The 11,574-nt window shown below is 37.3% G+C and overlaps 1 non-coding gene across 1 annotated transcript; it reads left to right on the forward strand.

The window, feature by feature from the left end:
- Positions 1 to 3,485: 3,485 nt before the first annotated feature.
- On the forward strand, positions 3,486 to 3,592 carry LOC140808531 (small nucleolar RNA R71). The gene has a single exon (XR_012112951.1). It is a non-coding gene; the product is annotated as a small nucleolar RNA R71 (small nucleolar RNA).
- Positions 3,593 to 11,574: the final 7,982 nt, after the last annotated feature.

Raw genomic sequence — 11,574 nt, forward strand, 5'->3', positions numbered from 1 at the left:
TCACGTCTGAAAAGAATTTCTTTCTTTGGTGAAATAATAAATTAGGTGGAGGTGTGCCGGTGACAAGAAAATTTGCAAAATCGGCATACCAAGGGCACGCATTTACCTCAAGCAATTGTTCATCAGGAAACCAGTCATCTATATCATCGTCATTGCCCTTAATTCTAACATGCTCAAGCCTAGATAGGTGGTCAGCAACTACATTTTTCACACCCTTTTTATCTCGAATCTCGAGATCAAATTCTTGCAGTAATAAAATCCACCTAATTAACCTAGGTTTCGCATCCTTCTTAGCAAGCAAGTATTTCAGGGCAGAATGATCGGTATACACAGTTACTTTAGACAGAACAAGGTATGAATGAAATTTGTCGAAAGCAAATACTATAGCAAGCAATTCCTTTTCAGTAGTAGCGTAATTCAATTGAGCATCATTTAAAGTCTTACTTGCATAGTAGATGGTATGAAATACCTTGTTCTTCTTTTGACCCAGCACCGCACCCACAGCTGTATCACTCGCATCGCACATCACCTCAAACGGTAACTCCCAATCAGGGACAGTCAGAACAGGTGCTGTCACCAAGCTCTCCTTGAGTATCTCGAATGCCTGCAGACAAGTAGAATCAAAATTAAATTCAGCATCTTTCATCAACAAAGAGGATAAAGGTTTAGCAATTTTTGAAAAATCTTTGATGAAGCGCCTATAAAAACCAGCATGCCCAAGGAAATTTCTAACTCCTTTTATTGATGAAGGTGGGGGTAAGTTTTTGATTACCTCCACCTTGGCTTTGTCGACCTCAATTCCATTCTCCGATACCTTGTGTCCTAACACAATCCCCTCTTGAACCATAAAGTGACACTTCTCCCAATTCAACACTAAATTGCTCTCCTCACATCTAACTAACACCAAGTTCAAATTTTCTAGACATTCATTAAATGAGGAGCCAAAAATAGAGAAGTCATCCATAAAAATTTCAAGGAAATTCTCAGTCATGTCATGAAATATAGCGGTCATGCATCTTTGAAATGTGGCAGGTACATTGCATAAACCGAAGGGCATACGCCTAAACGCAAAAGTACCATAAGGACAAGTGAAAGTAGTTTTCTCTTGGTCCTCTGGTGCAATTGTGATTTGATTGTATCCCGAATATCCATCTAAAAAGCAATAGAATTCATGACCTGCTAATCGTTCAATCATTTGATCGATAAATGGCAAGGGAAAGTTATCTTTACGGGTTGCATCATTCAGTTTCCTATAATCTATGCACACACGCCAACCCGTAACAGTTCTAGTGGGAATCAACTCATTTTTTTCATTAGTAATAACAGTAATCCCACCCTTTTTAGGCACACATTGTACAGGACTTACCCACGCACTATCAGAGATAGGATAGATAATACCTGCATCCAGAAGTTTAATTGTTTCAGCCTTTACTACCTCTTGCATCTTTGGATTGAGTCTCCTTTGTGGTTGTGCTAGAGGTGAGTACTTATCTTCCATCAGAATTTTATGCATGCAGATCGAAGGACTTATCCCTTTTATGTCCGAAACCTTCCAAGCGAATGCTCCTTTATGCTCCTTAAGGACTCCCATGAGCTTACTCTCCATATCATCTGTCAAAGAAGAGGAAATAATAACAGGCAATTTATTATCTTCTCCTAAATATACGTACTTGAGATGTGGAGGTAGTGGTTTGAGCTCCAAAGTAGGTGGCTCCTCTAGGCTTGACTTCTGAGGCATTAAATTTTTTCGGTCTCCCAATTCCTCTAATCTAAGCCTCACTTGCTTTCTCCAAGGTGGAATGGCATTCAAATGAGCTACCATCTCCATCTTTTCCTCGTCTAGCTCGTCCTCCTGCTTTTCAGTAGTGAGAGTGGCCTCCAATGGTTCTTTCAATCCATCCTGCACAAAATCACAAACAATAGAATCTAAGACATCAATACGAAAGCAACTATCATTGTGCATTGTGTGCTTGAGAGTATTGAAAACATCAAAAATAATTTCTTCTTCTCGAACTCTCAGTCTCAACTTCCCCTCTTCCACATCAATTAGCGCTTTCCCTGTAGCCAGAAATGGTCTCCCTAGGATTAAAGGCATCTCTAAATCTTCCTCCATGTCTAGTATCACGAAATCTGCAGGGAAAATGAACTTATCCACTTTCACCAAAACATCTTCGATAATCCCACGTGGATACTTGACAGATCTGTCAGCCAGCTGCAACGACATCCTAGTTGTCTTGGGTTCACCTAATCCCAGTCTCCTAAACACAGAAAAAGGCATCAGGTTAATACTCGCACCAAGATCACATAGAGCTTTATGAAAATTAATATCACCAATAATGCAAGGTATAGAGAAACTCCCTGGATCTTTTTGCTTTGGAGGCATCTTGTTTTGAACTAAAGCGGAGCAAATTTCAGTCAAATTCACCGTCATATGATCTTCTAGCTTCCGCTTATTTGCTAAGATATCTTTCAAGAATTTTGCATAACTTGGCATATTCAATAAGGCATCAGCAAAAGGAATGTTAATATGCAATTTTTTAAATACCTCAAGAAATTTACCAAATTGTGCATCTAATTTAGCTTTCTTCATCGCTGCAGGAAAAGGTAGAGGGATAACAATTTTATTTTGTGCAATAGGTGTAGATGTAGAGTTAGAAGACTTACCTCCTCGAGTTTCTACCTCATCCTCGCCATGCTTGGTCTTTTCCTCATGAGACTCGAGTGCTTTTCCACTCCGCAATTCCACAGCCTTCACATGCTCTCTTGGGTTAGTTTCCGTGTTGCTTGGCAAAGCTCCTTGCTCCCTATTAGAAATCAACTTTGCCAATTGTCCAATTTGATTCTCTAACCCCTTTATGGATGCATCTTGATTCTGAAATCTCGTCTCTGTTGCAGAAATAAATTTAGTCATCATTTGCTCTAAATTGGACTTCTCCTCCCGAGGCGGCTCTGGTTTGAATCCTTGGTGCATCCCATATGGTGGACCTCTTTGTTGGCGATTTTGGCTGTTTTGGCCTCCCCACGAAAAGTTTGGGTGATTCCTCCATCCCGGATTGTATGTATTCGAATAAGGGTCATTTCTAGGACGGTTCTGGAATCCCACTTGTTTCACCGGTGCTCCCTCAGGCACATAAAATGGATTGCCATCTTGGCAATCCTGCACGTCATGCTCACCCCCACACTTATCACAGAAAATTTCTTGCAGACGCATAGCCGACCCACTCATGCTCATCCCATCAATCTTTCTACTCAAAGCCTCTAACTGTGCTGAAACCGCAGACAAATCATTAACTTGATGAACTCCAGCACCTCGTCTCTGCCTATCAGACTGAGGATGATAGCTACTCGCAGCCATCTCCTCCAATAACTCATATCCTTCCTCAGCCGTCTTTCTCAGTAAGTTACCACATGCAGCAGCATCTATCATAGTACGGTTAGGAGTAATCAGACCATAGTAGAAAGTTTGAACAACTAACCCAAGCGGTAGCTCATGGTGTGGACATCTCCTCAACAAGTCCTTGTAGCGCTCCCATGCCTCGTAAAGTGACTCGTTCTCATATTGAGCAAACGTAGTAATGTCGGCTCTAAGCTTCATAGTCTTCGACGGAGGAAAGTACTTGATCAGGAATGCCTTTGCCATATCCTCCCATGTAGTGATAGACCCTACAGGCAAACAGTTTAACCACGACTTAGCCTTATCTTTCAGTGAAAATGGAAATAAGCGCAAACGAACAGCATCATCAGACATGCCATTAAACTTAAAAGTATCACAAATTTCAAGAAAGTCAGCAATATGAGAATTAGGGTCGTCAAGTGCACTTCCCCCAAATTGAACAGTGTTCTGAATCATCTGGATGATAGCTGGCTTGATCTCAAACTGATTAGCTCGGATGACTGGTCTTACGATGCTTGGACGTGCTCCATCAAGAGACGGCTGTGCATAATCCAACATTGGAATGCGACGTGGTATCTCAACTTGTCTATTGTCACGCTGTTCCTCTCCACGTTCTTGCTCGTGTCTTTCCATCTGTTCTTTGAGTCTTTGTTGTTGTCTTCGACGTCTAGCTGTGCGTTCAATCTCGGGGTCAAAAGGCTCAAGCTTAAATTCGAGTGATCTTCGCATGCACCGCAAGAAAGATCTGCAACACAATGAGAGTATCAAATAACAATAAAATAAATAATACTAAAGAATTTAAACGAGAAATAAAAATTGTGAATCAACAGTCCCCGGCAACGGCGCCAAAAACTTGATCGAGCAAAACTTGCACAGTGAATAGTCCCAAAATTTGTTGTATAATTAAAAGCTCGATTTAAATATCGCAAGTGCACGATAGTCAAGTTATAATAAACGTAAGTGAATACGAGTATCGTTCCACAAGGACTGCGTTACAATATCTTTATTTCCAAGTAAATTTCTTGAGCAACGATAGATTGAGTTGGTGATTAAACTAAAGTGAATTTAATAACTAAAATAATTAAAGTGCAAGAAAAAGCAATCAAGAAATCAATGATTAAATTGGATTAAAATCAAATGAGAAACGAATTTGTTGGGAATTATCAGTTCACCTACCGCTCGTGTTCAAATAATTATACTCGACTTTTACTCGTGCATTCGACGGAATTCCCTAGACTAATTAATATACTCTGTCGAGCTATATTAATACTAATCATAAACATGCAGTAATCAAGTATCCTCAATTAATTAACAGTTCACGATTGCATTACGTTCTATGGAATCCACTATCTTTCATCCGGGTGAATTATCACTATCGACACGTATCCAATTCCGTATATCTACTAAAATTGTAAATCCGTGGTCTATACTATTCGATCCTATTGTCAATTATTCTATCGAAATCATCAACAACATGAAATAATCAAAGGAAGTTAGCTAGACTTCAATTGAAATAAGAAAGCACAAAAGCATAAACAAATCACTCATAGAAACGTCGAGCAATAATGTTAAACAACGAGTACGGGGTAGGATCCCCTCAAATCCCAACAAATCTAGAGTTTAGCCACTAAAATTCATAATGAAAACCAACAACAATCTAAGAAATAAAAACTGAATAATGAAAATACTAAAGATGACGACGGATGACGGCCACCACGCGTGGAAATCTCGAGGTCTTCGAAATCTCCTTTGCTCCTCGCCTTTTCTCCAAGAAAATCTAATGAAAGTGATGAAAAATCGCCCAAAACGCCGCCTCTCTCGTGTATTAGGTCTATGGTGTAGAATAGAGTCCAAAAAAAAAAGGAAACATATCTTTTCAAATCTCGCAGCTCGCTAGGGCGATCACTTTTGACCGCTGGGGCGAGTGGTTCTCGAATTAAAATCATCGGCTATGTCCATGGTCTCGCTGAGGCGGTCACTTTGGACCGCCCTAGCGAGAGGTTCACGCAGAAACTCCTCGGCTAGACCAACATTCTCGCTGGGGCGGTCACTTTTGACCGCCCTAGCGAGACACTCGCGCAACAACTGCTCGACCAAATTAAAATGCTCGAAAGTGACCGCCCTAGCGAGATCTCTTCGCTGCTTTGCCAAATAAAATCCCACTTTTCGGTCCAATTCCTACAAAACAACCACAAAATACACGAGATCAGCCATATGCTAAATAATGATAGAAAAATGCTAAATTAAACTAAAACAAACTAATGTGATGCATGAATGCGACTCGAAAACAACACTAAAAACACGTAAAAACGAGTCCTATCATTTGACAAACTAAGAGATTAATTTATTGGACTAACTGATCACGAACTGACGGTTTCCTAACTGAAGATTAAATGCGCAGTTCATTAAAGGCAACTGAAACCAGCCGAACTGAATTTTACAGAGTCAACTAAATGATCAGTTGATATATTCTGTTGAGAGCTTACCAGCATCTTCATATCAGTTGATCACTCAGATGTACACTTCATCAGTTGAAAAGGATATTCAACCGACAACAGTACAAAGCAGACTTCCACTCGTAGTGGAACGCCGCATTTCAGAGTTTACAGGGTACGAATGTCAGAAGAATATTGACGTGGCAATTAACGGATATAAAGATTCAAATAATATTTAATGTTACCGTTGAAGAGAAAACTATAAATAGGTGAGGAAATCAGTTGAGAAATAACTCTTGAACAACTAAGTGATCTATCTATTCTCAAGCTTGCCGTTACTCTGCTAAAATTATAGCTCTCACTCAAGAATCAAAAGCTCACTCTTATTCAATTTATCTGTAGCATTTGAGGCTACCTTTTGAGCTTACTAGCACAAATCATTGTATTATTTATTTGATCTTAACTAGATCAGTTGTGCTAAGTCCAGTTGAAAACTGTGAGAAAGTTAGTAAACTAAGAGTTTCAGTTTTGGCAGAGTTAAGTCCAAATTGAAGTGCGTCTGTAAAAGTTTTGTATTGATCAAAGTCTTTTAGTGCATATCCTATTCTTGTGATAGAAGGGGTAACGTAGGAGTTATTCAATCTCTGAACATCCATAAATCTTTGTGTTATTCTTTCAGTTTATTCTATCTTTCAGTCAGTTTATTTCCGCAAATGTATTCAGTTAAACTGATTGTTATCGACTGACAAGATTCTCAGTATTAGTTTGTCACAGAACTGACACTTCAATTGAAAAGATTACAAAATCGTGAGCGTTTATTCAACCCCCCCTCTAAACACATTTCAACCTTTCAACCTGATCATATCAGGATTGAATAAACACTCACGAATTTTATAAATTTTTCGAATAAAGTGTCAGTTTTGTAACAAACTGAAACTTAGGAATCTTTTCAGTCGATGACAATCAGTTTGACTGGTAACAAACAGTCGAAGAAATAAACTGATTGAAAGATAGAATAAATAGCTGAGAGAATAACACGAAGATTTATGGATGTTCGGAGATTAAATAACTCCTACGTCATCCCTTCTATCACAAGGATATGATATGCACTAAAATACATTGATCGATACAAAACTTGTACAGACCCACTTCAGTTTGGACTTAACACTGCGAAGACTGAAACTTTTAGTTTACTTAAATATCACTCAGTTCTTCGACTGAACTTAGGACAACTGATTTAGTTAAGATCAAAATAAATAGTACAATGATTTGTGCTTCTAAGCTCGAAAGTAGCCTCAAATGCTACGAATGATTCTGATAAGTGTGAGCTTTTTGATTCTCAAAAGAGAGTAATGATTTCAGCAGGGTAATGACAAGCTTAAGAGAATAGATAGATCGTGTTGATTCAAGAGTTATTTCTCAACTGCTCTTCTCACCTATTTATAAGCTTCTCTTCAACGGTAACATTAAATATAATTTGAATCTTTATATCCTTTGATTGCCACGTCAACATTTTTCTGACATTCGTACACTGTAGCTCTGAAATACGGCGTTCCACTACTAGTTATATTCTGCTTTGTACTGTTGTCGGTTGAATGTTCTTTTCAACTGATGATGTGTACAGCTGAGTGATCAGCTGATAGGCTCACAAGTGAATATGTCAACTGATCAGTTTCCAACTGATCATTCAGTTTTCTTTGTAAATTCAGTTTGGCTGGTTTCAGTTGTCTTCAATAAACTGCACATTAATCTTCAGTTAGGAAACTTAGTTGATTTAATTGTGATCAGTTTAGTCCAATAAATTAATCTCTTAGTTTATCAAACCACCAAAATTAAGTTTCCAACAAAATGATTGTCATAATTGCACAATTTATTACTACTAATTAACTTGTCTATCTATTTTAACTCTCTTTGCTCTCTTTTTTTTCTCTACCCGAATTTTTGTTGTGTTTATCGCAATTTTCATGTGTAATATTTGGTTATATTTCATAGATGGCTGGAACCAGATAAGATCCTCAAGACATTCCAACTAGCGTGGCAACACCGCCTACAGAACCTCATACTGCTGAAACCTTCTGAGTATGTCATGTTATCTACATCTCTTCTCCAAGCTCGGGTCGATTTTTGACTTCAACAAATTCAGAATGCCAAAAGCTTATTGCTCATTATGATGCTTAGGTGGCAGACTATCGATTGCTTCTTTATGTGGCCGTCAATTTTGGAAAAAAGAGGGAGATGATGCTAGATTAGAAGCTGCTGAAGCTACTGCAAAAATGTCTCTGCTAGTTAAGTTGCTGAAGCTACTGCAACAATATTTGTGTCTACTAGGTTCTGGCCATGGTGAAACAAGAGATATTGATGAGCTAACTGATGGAGATGGTCCTTAGTTTGTTGGAGATGTTGTTTGTTTAGTTGGTTTTTATTATCTCTTTGTTCTCTCTAGATAATTCGCCTATATTTTTAGTGTGTTTCTAAATATCATTTAATGAATTTCTCAGTGTCCTGGTTTCCCGTGTTGCAACACCTCTACCAACACTGTTCTAACAACACTTGATTTAACTTGGTTGAATTCAAAGGGTGTTGCGTGCTAACTCAGGGGAGTTCTGATGATTAATATTTTTGTGTGTTTTTTCCAGAAAGGCAAAAAAAAGGAAATTGAAAAGAACATAATCTATTTATTAATTTTATTTTATTTTTAATAGTATGTGCATATTAAATTATAGAGTTTTGTCTTTCTATACTATTGAGATTTTTAATAAATTCTAGATATGACATGTTTATTTATAAGAGTTTATTTTCTTATGAAGCTTTTGTTCCTTATCTTGTAGGATTATATTCAAGGAATAAACTTTAGGATAAATAAACTTATAAATGATCAATGTTAGATTCTCTAATCGATTGATGAAGCTGAGATTTTAAAATTTTGGAGGAGAGCAAGCACGTCCACTGGTAATTTAATAAAGAGCTCAGAGCCCATACATATTAAAGTGTTGAAGACATTCAAGTACAACACTTAATCGTTATATTAGTTAGATGGTTGTTTATTAAATATAAGTTTGCTTCAGAAATGTTGTATCCGTAGTTTTGGTTATTTTGTTTGATAAGTTTTTTGGATACACTTTGCTCCCTCACTTTGTTAAGTGAGTTAGCTTTTCTTTATTCATCGGTATTAGTTTTGTAAAGCGACAAGTTTTTCTAGCGAAACTTTTTCCCTGAGGCAATACACATGTGTAAACTTGTGCATGAATAATTTTGTTTTATTTTATTCAACAAAGATTAATTGTGTGATAAATTGTATTATTCTGTTGCATGTTATGTTAAGGTGTTACAACAATGCACACAATACCTATATCAGATTCACACAATCTTCATCTATTTAATGCTTTTATGTCAAACAACTTTTTCATGGTTATTAAAATATCTCGTAATGTAATTAAATTATTTAAAATTAATTATTTGAATATTATATTACAAAGAATTATGAATGATTTATAATTAAACAATAAATAAACTAACAGTTGAATTTAGTTTAAGCACATAAGTTAAGTTGTCTTTATACACTATAAAATCTTAAATTTTAAGATTATTACTGTTTGAATTACGATATTTATTTTTATGAATTGGAACCACACCCTAGATTATTTTCCAATTCGAATAATGGTTTTGTTTTATGAGATACAATTCTAATATGATTCATTTCGCATGTGTATTATAGTATGAACTAACTAGTGGTAGAGATTCATTTCGTGTAAGGCTCGAGATTATTAGTTTTCATTAAAATGATACTCGGAGGATATGAGAATGCATGTCATACGATGAAAGTATCAAATATTTCATGAATTATGGAATTTTGATTGAGCATGGCCGAAGCCACACCGCACCTGCGGTGCTAGGAAACACCGCACCCGCGGTGTATGGACAGAAAGTTGGTCATTTTATCCGTAGCATCACCGCACCCGCGCTGCAGAAGGACCGCACCCGCGGTGACATGCGGTCTTGCAGAGACCGCACCCGCGGTCGCTATTTTGTGAAAATTATAGGGTTGCCGAAACATGAGCGCACCCGCGGTGCTGCAGTGACCGCACCCGCGGTGCTGCATGCGAGAAGTCCACCCCTTCTTCTTAACGTGACACATGGCATGGTATATATATAGAATTGTGCTGATTCATCCTTCCTCATTTCAGAAGCTGAGAACCGAGATTTCTCTCAAGAATCCTCAATTTCTTCAAGGCTTTGGGGTAAGATTTCTCAAGATGTAGCTATCCGAATTTTATTTAGATTATAGATTCTTACTCCTCTCAACCAAGGCTACAAGAGGATGTAAATATCTTTCAGATTCAACATGTTTGGAAGATTTCATGTTGGGGAAATTCTAATATACTTGTAAATGCGTGTTCTTGAGCTTATTGACATGGTAGAATCGTAAACGGCTTAATTATCGGATGTCGTATGCGATTTCTATGAATTCCAACATGTTGTGAATTGATAAACGAAGATTTTGAGATGTTGATGGATAGATTATATTGATTATGAGTTGAGTTTGATTGATTACTGATATATGATGAGATTGGATTGATCGGTATTGAGAAATCACGTCGATATGCTGTCGAAATTGTACTGAGACTGACTATTGAATTATACAAGAATTAATGGGAGTTATATATTGATAGAATGCATCTCTGCATTGCCATTTCAGATTTGATATTGACAGATTCGTCTTTGAGACTTCGACTACGATAGCTATTGTACGACGAAAGGTATAAGCCAAGTTTGTTTGGGAAGACACAACTCAAATAAGATATCATTTGAGTTTCCCAACCAAAATCACATTCTAGAATTGTTGTATATATGGTAACATGTTTATGAATTGTTTATAGAATTATATTCAAATCTTGTAACATGATTATGCTTTGATTATAGAATTGTATTCAAGCATATAAGATCATTGTGATATTCAGATATGAATATGAGCATGCTTTGCTTACAGATTGATATTCATTGCATTTAAGATAGGAGAGTCGTTGACAGCCATTGTCAAATATCTAGATGTTCGGTGTATCTCAGCTTAGGAGCAGCCCTGACTCCTATTGCAGTCGTTGATACAGCTCAGACCGAAGTCTAGGAATAAGACGTACAGTCACCCCGAGTAGGAGGGTAGGTGATAGCCATTGACGTCTTATTCACACCGGGATCCCTAGAGTTATAGTCGAGTCGAGTCTAGACATGATTTGATTCGCATTGCATGGTTATATGGATGTCATTCATAATAGCATGTTTCATGTTTTAGATTGATTATATGCATGTATACATGTTTATACTGGGATTTGTTCTCACCAGAGTTTCTGGTTGTTGTTATGTTTGTATGTGTGCATAACAACAGGTGAGGCAGGATCTGGGTCACGCAGAGGATGAGAGATGGATATAGCGTGGTGATCTCGGGCATAGCAGAAGAACTAGTAGTTGTACTTTTGACATGTATTGTATTTAATTACTAGTTGTTGAGTATGGATGGAACAAGACATGTTTGTACTTTATGTTTGTAAAATAAATAAAGACTTTATGCTTGTTTATACAACATAAGAATAAATGTTGAAAAGCGAAAATTTGACCCACTTTTTATATTAATGATCCGTTTAATCCCAAAGAAAGGAGTTAGAGCCCGGGTCCCCACATTTCGCATGTGTATTATAGTCGTAGATGCAACAAGTATCATGCAACGTAGTAGGATTTTAATACAACAATTAA

Source organism: Primulina eburnea, chromosome 12 (assembly GCF_022965805.1).
Source record: "Primulina eburnea isolate SZY01 chromosome 12, ASM2296580v1, whole genome shotgun sequence".
Classification (NCBI taxonomy): Eukaryota; Viridiplantae; Streptophyta; class Magnoliopsida; order Lamiales; family Gesneriaceae; genus Primulina; species Primulina eburnea.